Here is a 16,156-nt window from a genome sequence, read left to right as displayed (position 1 = left end):
ATACTTTACCATCCCAGTGGACCTGGGGGGGAATATAATAGTGTGCCGAGCGTAGCGAGGCACTGTGCCCGAAGCATGGCGAGCGCAGCGAGCCATGCGAGGGGATGCGGTACACTTTATATGGTGTCCATGTTGACTTATGTCGACATACACACACAAAACAACAAGAAAACGTGTGTCGGTATTTTGACCTGTCAGCATTTTACATGTCGCTATGTTGACCTTGTCGGTATTTTAAATGTCTGTATTTTGTCCATGTCGGGATTTTGACCTTGTCGGGATTTTGACCATCGGTCAATTGGTGTCGGGATTTTGAACGTCTGGATTTTGATTGGAGGTATTTCATACCGATCCCGGTTGCATAGGCATTTAATTAAGTATACTACAAAGTGGCTATCACACGTCAAATGGTGTCGAATATGATGGATCATATCCATTGCAGGATAAGGTTTCACCAATACAGAGATATTTGCAATTCACGCATACGTGATATTTATAAGATCCATTTTTAGGCTGTAACCAGTTTTTGGTCCTGATTGGACCTATATCAGATATTACTATGATATCCTTTAGATTGTTACAGGTTGAGTATCCCTTATCCAAAATGCTTGGGACCAGAGGTATTTTGGATATGGGATTTTTCCGTATTTTGGAATAATTGCATACCATAATGAGATATCATGACGATGGGACCCAGATCTAAGCACAGAATGCATTTATGTTTCATATACACCTTATACACACAGCCTGAAGGTAAGTTTAGCCAATATTTTTTTATAACTTTGTGCATTAAACAGAGTGTGTCTACATTAACACAATTCATGTATGTTTCATATACACCTTATACACACAGCTTGAAGGTCATTTAATACAATATTTTTAATAACTTTGTGTATTAAACCAAGTTTGTGTACATTGAGCCATCAAAAAGGAAAGGTTTCACTATCTCAGTCTCAGTGAAAAAATTCCGTATTTCGGAATATTCCGTATTTCGGAATATTTGGATATGATATCCAAATATATGATATACTCAACCTGTACTTCTTTTGTAGCATAACATAATTTTTTCTTTGCAAAAGGCTCCCATCACGGAATCTGACTGGAGTATGTGCCAATGCCGTAATATCACTCTACATATATGTTCAGATGCAACGGAATATGTTGATTTAAAAATCATCAATTTTTTAAGTTTTTTAAACCTTATTATAAAGGGCATCCTCACACTTTATGGTTATGCACTTTTTAATTGCTGTTTTAATTTCAGTCTCAGTATAGCCTCTACAGATGAATCTTAGTCTCATCTCTTTCAGTTGTTTTTGTCAGTAGATTTTCTAAATTGTGGGACCCAGGACTAAAAAATAATAGGCAAGGCCTCCCTACTCTATGTGTCCTGCCCAACCCCACCCATCTCCATCATGATTTCCATGAGGGGAGGGAGGAAAAGAAAGAAAGAAAGAAAGAAAGAATAGAAAGAAAGAAAAGAAAGAAAGAAAGAAAGAAAGAGAAAAGAAAGAAAAGAAAGAAAGAAAGAAAGAAAGAAAGAAAGAAAAGGAATGAAGAGAAACAGTAGAGAAAAAGAGGTGGAATACGAGAGAGGGGGGAAGAATAAGCTGAGATCAGAGAGGGAGAGAGAGGATAAATATGGGGAAACAGGTGAGAGAAACCGGAATAGTTGGAAATGAGAAAGAGAGAAGTAAAACTGAATGACATGAGATAGATGAGGAATAAGGGGAGATGGGAGAAAGAGGAGGAAAAGTAGGAGTAGACAGAGAGAGAGAGGAGGAATAGAGGGAGAGAGGGCGCCCAGACTAAAATGCAGCAGAATCAGACACACAGTGATGGGGCTGAGCGAGTGGTCCAGGATGCACTTTTTCTGTTTGCCACATTCGCCCTCCTAAGATCCGCACATCTTGAAGTGTCCCATTCCTATCCTAATGGGCAGCGCTCCACCTCACTGCAGAACTCCTCTTCTCTGATCCAGAGCAGAGCAGCTGGTCTTAAGAGCACTGCAGCAGCAGGCATCATGTATACTAGTCTGATCCTGGAGAGCAAGGGATGCTGGGACTTGTAGATTTTAATTTGTTGCTTGAGCGAGATTGCAGGGATATAACTTGTACTCCTGGGGTGGTATTCAATTCTTTTCACCCCCTTCCGCACCCGTTCTGTTTCTTCTGATGGGTGTGGTATAATAATTCCAGCTCACTACCCTTGGGGTAGCGAGGGTGCCTAACCCTTTACGCAGCTAAACCTGATTACTATGGGCGTGATATGTGCGATAACGGGGATCACTTTAGAAAGGAGATTGGGCATGATATATCATTTGAATACCGCCCCTGGAGTCCAGTGATACATGGGGCAACTCTATTTCACTATATTAGTTCCAGGAGTCAGGGCAGGCCACCTCTCTGTCTCATTCTGGGACCACATCCTGGCAGTCCCTCTATGATCAATAAATGTGGTAAATGACCCGCGCTAAAAAAGTGTGGAGCTGCTCCTTTAAATTCGTAATAACAGTAAATAGATAAAAACAGGAGCGCTAGAAAAAGAGAGAAATTAAAATAATGAATTAAATAAAAAAGTTGCAAACACCTGTGAAAAAAAGAAAAAGATCATCCATGATTAAGGACAGACAAGTCCGAAACGCGTTGATGAGGAGTTACAAGTGAAAGTCGAACGTCATCCCGCCTGCGCCACACGGGTGTGGAAACGACAGTGCAGAAGACGGCATCAAGAACGGAGCAGCGGAACAAGATCTACATGTGAAAACTGAGTGACGGACGTTACTACAGGTAGGCAGAGTAAGGGAGAGAGACAGTCAGGTTTCCCCACTGCAGCCGCAGCACGGATCACAGCTCCGGTGTCCATAAAAGGACACACGCACGGGACTTTCACATCAGCACAGAAGTGCTGTAAACATTAATTAATCATTTTCTTTTTTTCACAGGTGTTTGCAACTTTTTTATTTAATTCATTATTTTAATTTCTCTCTTTTTCTAGCGCTCCTGTTTTTATCTATTTACAGTCCCTCTATGATGGCGGGCCTGCCATCTGCAATCTATTCCACTGAAATAATGATCCCCCTTACAGATCAATTTATAACTTTCAATGATGCTACTATAAACAGCTGTGAAGCTAGGCAGCATGTTAAGGTTAAAAATTATTAATGTGACAAATGTTCAGATTATTTAACTATTTAAGATGAAGGACTTAGCACATCAGCATGCACCCACAATGTTGTACAGTGGACATAAGGAAACCTTTAGACTAGAGATGAGCGCCGGAAATTTTTCGGGTTTTGTGTTTTGGGTTCGGTTCCGCGGCCGTGTTTGGGTTCGACCGCGTTTTGGCAAAACCTCACCGAATTTTTTTTGTCGGATTCGGGTGTGTTTTGGATTCGGGTGTTTTTTTCAAAAAACACTAAAAAACAGCTTAAATCATAGAATTTGGGAGTCATTTTGATCCCAAAGTATTATTAACCTCAAAAACCATAATTTACACTCATTTTCAGTCTATTCTGAATACCTCACACCTCACAATATTATTTTTAGTCCTAAAATTTGCACCTAGGTCGCTGGATGACTAAGCTAAGCGACCCTAGTGGCCGACACAAACACCGGGCCCATCTAGGAGTGTCACTGCAGTGTCACGCAGGATGTCCCTTCCAAAAAACCCTCCCCAAACAGCACATGACGCAAAGAAAAAAAGAGGCGCAATGAGGTAGCTGTGTGAGTAAGATAAGCGACCCTAGTGGCCGACACAAACACCGGGCCCATCTAGGAGTGTCACTGCAGTGTCACGCAGGATGTCCCTTCCAAAAAACCCTCCCCAAACAGCACATGACGCAAAGAAAAAAAGAGGCGCAATGAGGTAGCTGTGTGAGTAAGATAAGCGACCCTAGTGGCCGACACAAACACCGGGCCCATCTAGGAGTGTCACTGCAGTGTCACGCAGGATGTCCCTTCCAAAAAACCCGCCCCAAACAGCACATGACGCAAAGAAAAAAAGAGGCGCAATGAGGTAGCTGTGTGAGTAAGATAAGCGACCCTAGTGGCCGACACAAACACCGGGCCCATCTAGGAGTGTCACTGCAGTGTCACGCAGGATGTCCCTTCCAGAAAACCCTCCCCAAACAGCACATGACGCAAAGAAAAAAAGAGGCGCAATGAGGTAGCTGTGTGAGTAAGATAAGCGACCCTAGTGGCAGACACAAACACCGGGCCCATCTAGGAGTGTCACTGCAGTGTCACACAGGATGTCCCTTTCAAAAAACCCTCCCCAAACAGCACATGACGCAAAGAAAAAAAGAGGCGCAATGAGGTAGCTGTGTGAGTAAGATAAGCGACCCTAGTGGCCGACACAAACACCGGGCCCATCTAGGAGTGTCACTGCAGTGTCACGCAGGATGTCCCTTCCAAAAAACCCTCCCCAAACAGCACATGACGCAAAGAAAAAAAGAGGCGCAATGAGGTAGCTGTGTGAGTAAGATAAGCGACCCTAGTGGCCGACACAAACACCGGGCCCATCTAGGAGTGTCACTGCAGTGTCACGCAGGATGTCCCTTCCAAAAAACCCTCCCCAAACAGCACATGACGCAAAGAAAAAAAGAGGCGCAATGAGGTAGCTGTGTGAGTAAGATAAGCGACCCTAGTGGCCGACACAAACACCGGGCCCATCTAGGAGTGTCACTGCAGTGTCACGCAGGATGTCCCTTCCAAAAAAAAACTCCCCAAACAGCACATGACGCAAAGAAAAAAAGAGGCGCAATGAGGTAGCTGTGTGAGTAAGATAAGCGACCCTAGTGACCGACACAAACACCGGGCCCATCTAGGAGTGGCACTGCAGTGTCACGCAGGATGTCCCTTCCAAAAAACCCTCCCCAAACAGCACATGACGCAAAGAAAAAAAGAGGCGCAATGAGGTAGCTGTGTGAGTAAGATAAGCGACCCTAGTGGCCGACACAAACACCGGGCCCATTTAGGAGTGTCACTGCAGTGTCACGCAGGATGTCCCTTCCAAAAAACCCTCCCCAAACAGCACATGACGCAAAGAAAAAAAGAGGCGCAATGAGGTAGCTGTGTGAGTAAGATAAGCGACCCTAGTGGCCGACACAAACACCGGGCCCATCTAGGAGTGTCACTGCAGTGTCACGCAGGATGTCCCTTCCAAAAAACCCTCCCCAAACAGCACATGACGCAAAGAAAAAAGAGGCGCAATGAGGTAGCTGTGTGAGTAAGATAAGCGACCCTAGTGGCCGACACAAACACCGGGCCCATCTAGGAGTGTCACTGCAGTGTCACGCAGGATGTCCCTTCCAAAAAACCCTCCCCAAACAGCACATGACGCAAAGAAAAAAAGAGGCGCAATGAGGTAGCTGTGTGAGTAAGATAAGCGACCCTAGTGGCCGACACAAACACCGGGCCCATCTAGGAGTGGCACTGCAGTGTCACGCAGGATGTCCCTTCCAAAAAACCCTCCCCAAACAGCACATGACGCAAAGAAAAATTAAAGAAAAAAGAGGTGCAAGATGGAATTGTCCTTGGGCCCTCCCACCCACCCTTATGTTGTATAAACAGGACATGCACACTTTTACCAACCCATCATTTCAGTGACAGGGTCTGCCACACGACTGTGACTGAAATGACGGGTTGGTTTGGACCCCCACCAAAAAAGAAGCAATTAATCTCTCCTTGCACAAACTGGCTCTACAGAGGCAAGATGTCCACCTCATCATCATCCTCCGATATATCACCGTGTACATCCCCCTCCTCACAGATTATCAATTCGTCCCCACTGGAATCCACCATCTCAGCTCCCTGTGTACTTTGTGGAGGCAATTGCTGCTGGTCAATGTCTCCACGGAGGAATTGATTATAATTCATTTTAATGAACATCATCTTCTCCACATTTTCTGGATGTAACCTCGTACGCCGATTGCTGACAAGGTGAGCGGCGGCACTAAACACTCTTTCGGAGTACACACTTGTGGGAGGGCAACTTAGGTAGAATAAAGCCAGTTTGTGCAAGGGCCTCCAAATTGCCTCTTTTTCCTGCCAGTATAAGTACGGACTGTGTGACGTGCCTACTTGGATGCGGTCACTCATATAATCCTCCACCATTCTTTCAATGGTGAGAGAATCATATGCAGTGACAGTAGACGACATGTCCGTAATCGTTGTCAGGTCCTTCAGTCCGGACCAGATGTCAGCATCAGCAGTCGCTCCAGACTGCCCTGCATCACCGCCAGCGGGTGGGCTCGGAATTCTGAGCCTTTTCCTCGCACCCCCAGTTGCGGGAGAATGTGAAGGAGGAGATGTTGACAGGTCGCGTTCCGCTTGACTTGACAATTTTCTCACCAGCAGGTCTTTCAACCCCAGCAGACTTGTGTCTGCCGGAAAGAGAGATCCAAGGTAGGCTTTAAATCTAGGATCGAGCACGGTGGCCAAAATGTAGTGCTCTGATTTCAACAGATTGACCACCCGTGAATCCTTGTTAAGCGAATTAAGGGCTCCATCCACAAGTCCCACATGCCTAGCGGAATCGCTCCGTGTTAGCTCCTCCTTCAATGTCTCCAGCTTCTTCTGCAAAAGCCTGATGAGGGGAATGACCTGACTCAGGCTGGCAGTGTCTGAACTGACTTCACGTGTGGCAAGTTCAAAGGGCATCAGAACCTTGCACAACGTTGAAATCATTCTCCACTGTGCTTGAGACAGGTGCATTCCACCTCCTATATCGTGCTCAATTGTATAGGCTTGAATGGCCTTTTGCTGCTCCTCCAACCTCTGAAGCATATAGAGGGTTGAATTCCACCTCGTTACCACTTCTTGCTTCAGATGATGGCAGGGCAGGTTCAGTAGTTTTTGGTGGTGCTCCAGTCTTCTGTACGTGGTGCCTGTACGCCGAAAGTGTCCCGCAATTCTTCTGGCCACCGACAGCATCTCTTGCACGCCCCTGTCGTTTTTTAAAAAATTCTGCACCACCAAATTCAAGGTATGTGCAAAACATGGGACGTGCTGGAATTTGCCCATATTTAATGCACACACAATATTGCTGGCGTTGTCCGATGCCACAAATCCACAGGAGAGTCCAATTGGGGTAAGCCATTCCGCGATGATCTTCCTCAGTTGCCGTAAGAGGTTTTCAGCTGTGTGCGTATTCTGGAAAGCGGTGATACAAAGCGTAGCCTGCCTAGGAAAGAGTTGGCGTTTGCGAGATGCTGCTACTGGTGCCGCCGCTGCTGTTCTTGCGGCGGGAGTCCATACATCTACCCAGTGGGCTGTCACAGTCATATAGTCCTGACCCTGCCCTGCTCCACTTGTCCACATGTCCGTGGTTAAGTGGACATTGGGTACAGCTGCATTTTTTAGGACACTGGTGAGTCTTTTTCTGAGGTCTGTGTACATTTTCGGTATCGCCTGCCTAGAGAAGTGGAACCTAGATGGTATTTGGTAACGGGGGCACACTACCTCAAGAAATTGTGTAGTTCCCTGTGAACTAACGGCGGATACCGGACGCACGTCTAACACCAACATAGTTGTCAAGGCCTCAGTTATCCGCTTTGCAGCAGGATGACTGCTGTGATATTTCATCTTCCTCGCAAAGGACTGTTGGACAGTCAATTGCTTACTGGAAGTAGTACAAGTGGTCTTCCGACTTCCCCTCTGGGATGACCATCGACTCCCAGCAGCAACAACAGCAGCGCCAGCAGCAGTAGGCGTTACACGCAAGGATGCATCGGAGGAATCCCAGGCAGGAGAGGAATCGTCAGAATTGCCAGTGACATGGCCTGCAGGACTATTGGCATTCCTGGGGAAGGAGGAAATTGACACTGAGGGAGTTGGTGGGGTGGTTTGCGTGAGCTTGGTTACAAGAGGAAGGGATTTACTGGTCAGTGGACTGCTTCCGCTGTCACCCAAAGTTTTTGAACTTGTCACTGACTTATTATGAATGCGCTGCAGGTGACGTATAAGGGAGGATGTTCCGAGGTGGTTAACGTCCTTACCCCTACTTATTACAGCTTGACAAAGGCAACACACGGCTTGACACCTGTTGTCCGCTTTTCTGTTGAAATACCTCCACACTGAAGAGCTGATTTTTTTGGTATTTTCACCAGGCATGTCAATGGCCATATTCCTCCCACTGACAACAGGTGTCTTCCCGGGTGCCTGACTTAAACAAACCACCTCACCATCAGAATCCTCCTGGTCAATTTCCTCCCCAGCGCCAGCAACACCCATATCCTCCTCATCCTGGTGTACTTCAACACTGACATCTTCAATCTGACTATCAGGAACTGGACTGCGGGTGCTCCTTCCAGCACTTGCAGGGGGCGTGCAAATGGTGGAAGGCGCATGCTCTTCACGTCCAGTGTTGGGAAGGTCAGGCATCGCAACCGACACAATTGGACTCTCCTTGTGGATTTGGGATTTCGAAGAACGCACAGTTCTTTGCGGTGCTTTTGCCAGCTTGAGTCTTTTCAGTTTTCTAGCGAGAGGCTGAGTGCTTCCATCCTCATGTGAAGCTGAACCACTAGCCATGAACATAGGCCAGGGCCTCAGCCGTTCCTTGCCACTCCGTGTGGTAAATGGCATATTGGCAAGTTTACGCTTCTCCTCCGACAATTTTATTTTAGGTTTTGGAGTCCTTTTTTTACTGATATTTGGTGTTTTGGATTTGACATGCTCTGTACTATGACATTGGGCATCGGCCTTGGCAGACGACGTTGCTGGCATTTCATCGTCTCGGCCATGACTAGTGGCAGCAGCTTCAGCACGAGGTGGAAGTGGATCTTGATCTTTCCCTAATTTTGGAACCTCAACATTTTTGTTCTCCATATTTTAATAGGCACAACTAAAAGGCACCTCAGGTAAACAATGGAGATGGATGGATACTAGTATACTTATGGATGGACTGCCGAGTGCCGACACAGAGGTAGCTACAGCCGTGGACTACCGTACTGTGTCTGCTGCTAATATAGACTGGATGATAATGAGATGAAATCAATATATATATATGTATGTATATATAATATCACTAGTACTGCAGCCGGACAGGTAGATAATATATTTATTAGGTAATGATGACTGATGACGGACCTGCTGGACACTGTCAGCTCAGCAGCACCGCAGACTGCTACAGTAAGCTACTATGCTATAGTAGTATGTACAAAGAAGAAAGAAAAAAAAAAAAACCACGGGTAGGTGGTATACAATTATGGATGGACTGCCGAGTGCCGACACAGAGGTAGCTACAGCCATGGACTAACGTACTGTGTCTGCTGCTAATATAGACTGGATGATTGATAATGAGATGAAATCAATATATATATATGTATATATAATATCACTAGTACTGCAGCCGGACAGGTAGATAATATATTTATTAGGTAATGATGACTGATGACGGACCTGCTGGACACTGTCAGCTCAGCAGCACCGCAGACTGCTACAGTAAGCTACTATACTATAGTACTATGTACAAAGAAGAAAGAAAAAAAAAAACCATGGGTAGGTGGTATACAATTATGGATGGACTGCCGAGTGCCGACACAGAGGTAGCTACAGCCGTGGACTAACGTACTGTGTCTGCTGCTAATATAGACTGGATGATTGATAATGAGATGAAATCAATATATATATGTATGTATATATAATATCACTAGTACTGCAGCCGGACAGGTAGATAATATATTTATTAGGTAATGATGACTGATGACGGACCTGCTGGACACTGTCAGCTCAGCAGCACCGCAGACTGCTACAGTAATCTACTATACTATAGTAGTATGTACAAAGAAGAAAGAAAAGAAAAAAACCACGGGTAGGTGGTATACAATTATGGATGGACTGCTGAGTGCCGACACAGAGGTAGCTACAGCCGTGGACTAACGTACTGTGTCTGCTGCTAATATAGACTGGATGATTGATAATGAGATGAAATCAATATATATATGTATGTATATATAATATCACTAGTACTGCAGCCGGACAGGTAGATAATATATTTATTAGGTAATGATGACTGATGACGGACCTGCTGGACACTGTCAGCTCAGCAGCACCGCAGACTGCTACAGTAAGCTACTATACTCTATAGTAGTATGTACAAAGAAGAAAGAAAAAAAAAACCACGGGTAGGTGGTATACAATTATGGATGGACTGCCGAGTGCCGACACAGAGGTAGCTACAGCCGTGGACTAACGTACTGTGTCTGCTGCTAATATAGACTGGATGATTGATAATGAGATGAAATCAATATATATATGTATGTATATATAATATTACTAGTACTGCAGCCGGACAGGTAGATAATATATTTATTAGGTAATGATGACTGATGACGGACCTGCTGGACACTGTCAGCTCAGCAGCACCGCAGACTGCTACAGTAAGCTACTATACTATAGTAGTATGTACAAAGAAGAAAGAAAAAAAAAACCACGGGTAGGTGGTATACAATTATGGATGGACTGCCGAGTGCCGACACAGAGGTAGCTACAGCCGTGGACTAACGTACTGTGTCTGCTGCTAATATAGACTGGATGATTGATAATGAGATGAAATCAATATATATATGTATGTATATATAATATCACTAGTACTGCAGCCGGACAGGTAGATAATATATTTATTAGGTAATGATGACTGATGACGGACCTGCTGGACACTGTCAGCTCAGCAGCACCGCAGACTGCTACAGTAAGCTACTATACTCTATAGTAGTATGTACAAAGAAAAAAGAAAAAAAAAAAACCACGGGTAGGTGGTATACAATTATGGATGGACTGCCGAGTGCCGACACAGAGGTAGCTACAGCCGTGGACTAACGTACTGTGTCTGCTGCTAATATAGACTGGATGATTGATAATGAGATGAAATCAATATATATATGTATGTATATATAATATCACTAGTACTGCAGCCGGACAGGTAGATAATATATTTATTAGGTAATGATGACTGATGACGGACCTGCTGGACACTGTCAGCTCAGCAGCACCGCAGACTGCTACAGTAAGCTACTATACTCTATAGTAGTATGTACAAAGAAGAAAGAAAAAAAAAAACCACGGGTAGGTGGTATACAATTATGGATGGACTGCCGAGTGCCGACACAGAGGTAGCTACAGCCGTGGACTAACGTACTGTGTCTGCTGCTAATATAGAGTCTAGACTGGATGATAAATTATTGATAATGAGATGAAATCAATATAATATCACTAGTACTGCAGCCGGACAGGTACTATATATATTTATTATGTAATGACTGATGACGGACCTGCTGGACACTGTCAGGTCAGCACAGCACCGCAGACTGCTACAGTAAGCTACTATAGTAGTATGTATAAAGAAGAATGAAAAAAAAAAAACCACGGGTAGGTGGTATACAATATTATATATATATATATATATATATATATATATATATATATATTATATACAATTATATATATATATATATATATATTAAACTGGTGGTGATTGATTATTAAACTGGTGGTCACTTCAGGTCACGTTGCAACTTGCAACTAGTACTCCGAGGCCTAAGCAGACAATCACAAAATATATTATTATACTGGTGGTCAGTGTGGTCACAACAATGGCAGTGTGGCACTGACTCTGGCAGCAAAAGTGTGCAATGTACGTTATATGTACTCCTGAGTCCTGCTCTCAGACTCTAACTGCTCCCCACTGTCAGTGTCTCCCCCACAAGTCAGATAATACACTTACAGTCACACTATCTAATCTATAAATATCACTTCAGCAAGTAGTATAGTAGTATACAGTATAGTAGTACTCCTCCTAATAATGCTCCCCAAAATACTGTGTCTCTCTCTTCTCTAAACGGAGAGGACGCCAGCCACGTCCTCTCCCTATGACTCTCAATGCACGTGTGAAAATGGCGGCGACGCGCGGCTCCTTATATAGAATCCGAGTCTCGCGATAGAATCCGAGCCTCGCGAGAATCCGACAGCGTGATGATGACGTTCGGGCGCGCTCGGGTTAGCCGAGCAAGGCGGGAAGATCCGAGCCTGCTCGGACCCGTGTAAAAAACCTGAAGTTCGGGCGGGTTCGGATTCAGAGGAACCGAACCCGCTCATCTCTACTTTAGACCTCTAATTTTGTGGAACTACATTCTTGTGGAGCCACAATAGCTGAAGAACAATACTGTAGGTTGTCTATCTTTGCTTTACAGTCTTTTATTATTAGTAAATGTGACTTTATAGGCTGATGAAAGAATATATATTTCCTGTACGATTTTCTAGATCCACCTGAACAGAGTCCTATAGTAGTGGACTCCCACAAATGGTCCCAGCACAGCACTATTAAAAATACCATTCAGTCTTTGAATGAAGAGACATTTTCAGTAGATCCTTCAGAGCATCATAATGAGGTTTTTGCTGTAAGAGACTCTGACGTTCTTCCTACCTATCACAGTCTAGTTCTACAATACCAGGCAAAACTATCAAATACATCAGTCAGAGCTGAAATAAGTGTATCATGTATTAACAATACAGTACTTCTTACCAGTGGTGATCACAATTATTAATAATGAAAATGCCATTGATATTTAACATGGCTTACCTCTCCAGCAAGTTCCAGTGACGTACCCCTCCTCAGAGTGCCCTTTACTCTGTTGCTTGCAGGCTACATGTGCTGGCCATAGAGTGCTCTGTAATGTGCATGAGGGATGGCTAGTCTGCCCATGTGCCTTACACTTTCACCTGGTGGAGACCTGGCTATACCTTGAAGGCTTTGCTGAAGATGGATTAAGCGGTACAAGAGCAAACAGTGGTAATCTTATTTACTACAGTTTGTTAAATACTGTTTGTTAATTACTGAAAAGAAGACATAACTCCTTTAGCAACTAAATTGGGCTCTAACTGTTTAACATCTTATTTGCACACCCATTTCTGGTTCAGCAAGGTATGGTAATGTGTGTGCATCCTGTGTCTCCCCTTCTGACTTATACTAGTGGCTCAATCTTAACTGCTATGGGGTAATGGACAGCTGCAACCACCACAGAGCTTCATCCACCAGGGATTCATTCAGGAAATTTCCACCCTGAAACCTTTGTAGACTCAACATTACTCTAACTACGGACACATGAATTTTTGCTGTAGCCATCTAATTAATATTATTCAAAAAGAGTAGAGAAATGAGAGTGGTGGGAAGCATATTTTCCGAATAGGGAGGACATGTTTAAGTATATAGCTTCCTGTCCACCCAGAACTGCCTGTATGGGCAAGAAATATGACATACTGTAATATTATATATTTTGCATTTATCTCCCTTTATTTAGCACAGTAAACTTATTTATGTTTTTTTTTGTTAGTTTGTTTATTCCAAAATACTGTAAGTGCCAGAAACATTTTTAATATTTGAGAAATCTGAGAACTTTGGGATACACTAAACAAAGACGTTTATGAAGTATATTCATCTTAATCCCTGTTATCTGGTTAGCTAAAACGCTATCATCAATCTCCATTTGAAAAGATCTGATTTAATTTTCAACACAGTTAATAACATAACAGTGAAATGGATTCCATAAGGTTTTAATTTATTTACCTGCCATTTAAAGTCATATTGAATCAGATTATTATTGCCTTTGAGGTGACATATTAAGTCTGCACAGCTTCTGATTTCATGTAACTATATAAACCCATTATTGAAAATTGTCAAGGAGAGTCTTGCTTGCTACAGGACTAGAGGCATACTGTCTGTAAAGAGGGATATTTGGATTTAAGATCCTTCACCTTCTCACCCTTAACCACTTGCCTGGCATGGTCGCATCAGATGCAACATCACCAGGCTGGGCTTTCCCTGACATGGTCGCATCTTATGCAACCAGTCAGAAAGCCCATTGTGCAGCAGCAATGCAATAGCAAGAAGGATTAAGTTCCTGATACGTTGGTGTTTTATAGTTGTTTTTCAGACCTGTCAAACATTTATGTCAATAAATAGCTAATTTTTGTAATGTAAAACATACACTGAGTAGTGTATAAATATTGTACAAAGATTATCATGTTCCAAGAAGACATAACATGCAAACTATACAGGACTAGTACCTAAAGGTAGAACATACAGAATATAATATTGGTTAGTCAAAAAAGCAGTATTGACTCAAACAAATTATAATTTAATTATTTATAAAGCCAGGCTGATTGTTGGCTTATGTGACCCTGCTATGCTATTAAGCACCAGAACCCATACCATATAAGCAGGACCTCACAGTGATCTTATCTACCCTTCCTTCCAACACCACCTGCAGTGAGGTACCACTCACTGCCCACCAATGCTATAAGCACATGTGGAGAAGCAGCATACACCACTGCAGCTAGGTGGTCTGCCTTTGATCCCCACTATACCTTACTCTCTTATATCTTGCACTGGGGTACTCTCATTGCTGGACTTGTGCTGGGTATCCTGGTGCTGACAGAGTGGGACTTACTAGAACCAAACAGCAACAGCAGATGCCCATACTACATATTTTTCATATCCCAGCGTGTAATAAGGACCCAATAAACTGCTGTATAATGCATTGCACACAGCATACAGCAGCAGTCTGGAATTCATTGTGAAAGGGATTAATAATTTACTTACTGCATAGCTATTGGTACCTGCTATCTACTTTTATCTACATGGCATATTAGTACTTGCTTATGATTGCCATTATTATGACATTACTCTAGGGAGATTACCTTTGTGAGAATCACTGCTTGATATCATACAGCTGGCCAAGGATTTGGGACATTGATTGACAATTTTATTTTGTACAGTATTATGGGGTCTATTTACTAAGCCTTCGGTGCAGATAAAGTCAACAGAGATAAAGTACCAGCCAACCAGCTCTTGTAATTTTTCAAACCCAGCCTGCGCCATGTTAGTTAGGAGCGGATTGGCTGGTACTTTAACTCTGTTGACTTTATCTTCATCCAAGGCTTAGTAAATAGACCCCTATTTCTTCCACTGCTATCTGATGTCCACCTTGAATGTATTTATCTGTTTAAGAGTGATCATAGCATAGCACTGTGCCTACAATAGAGTCTATGATTGGACACAGTGATATTGCACTTCTATGACGATTATACCTTCATTTGCTACCCACTGTGAATGCATATATTTTTTTGCAGTGATCACAACTGATCAGTGTAATTGATAATACATATATTACCAGCTGTGCTGCTCCGGGGGATATCCCCAGATGAACCTACTGGTTGCTTCAGATTTATTGTGAATTTTCACGTGGACATATTTCTTATATTGTGCTAGCTACCTACAGTACTTTTTGAGATGCTTGTCTTTTTATGTATATGTTTGTCCAGTTTCTTTAATTTATAACAAGAGTGCCCCCAGAAAAAGGAGAATAGAATCCCATTGACTACAGTATGTCTTCAGCTGAGGGTTATGGATAGAGAGCCTAAACTCCTGTTAAGAGATTTCCCATCTACCCAAAGTGTATTAGCGTTTGGACCAGATATTGTCAAAGAAGCCTACTTTATTGTAGTGTACTAGGATTGGCAGCAGTTTTTTAGGGTAGAGCTTTTTATTCTTTCTCAAGAGTGACTTGGGAAAAAAAGTGTTTTTAACTAATCATTATCTACACACCTGTGGGGCTTTTATGATCAGTACTGCTATATAAGGGCTTACTGCACACTGTACATACACCTTGAAAAAGCTGCTGAAGCAGTGAAATGTGTTGGTGACAAGTCTGGGACAACTAACTACAGAGGTCTGCCTGGAAGTCCGTTGATTGGGAGTTGCTGCCACTACTCTTGGATACGTCCTGGAATATTTACAAAAGGACCTGGCTATGGTTCATTCTCTACAGGACATTACCAACACCAGCAGAATCCACCAGTAAGAGGACCTCCATTGCAAAACAGGAGTGCTAACCTATTGGAGGACTTACCCGTATGAGGAACTGGTAATATGTGCTAATAACAGCTCCCTAGGACTCAGGCTGTTCCCAATACTCAATTCCCAGCATGATCTAAGAATATTCTAGCAGTGCTGCTTTTTGCCCTATATACATTTTATCTTCTGTTGCAACAGTAATTTTTACTACGAAATTATTATAATAGTCAATGTTTCCCTATTTTATGTACTAAACATTGTGAATCTTATCTTATCCAGCCTATAGCGCTGAGTTTTTGTA

The sequence above is a fragment of the Pseudophryne corroboree genome, chromosome 12, assembly GCF_028390025.1.
Source record: "Pseudophryne corroboree isolate aPseCor3 chromosome 12, aPseCor3.hap2, whole genome shotgun sequence".
Taxonomy (NCBI): Eukaryota; Metazoa; Chordata; class Amphibia; order Anura; family Myobatrachidae; genus Pseudophryne; species Pseudophryne corroboree.
This window is presented reverse-complemented; position numbering follows the sequence as displayed.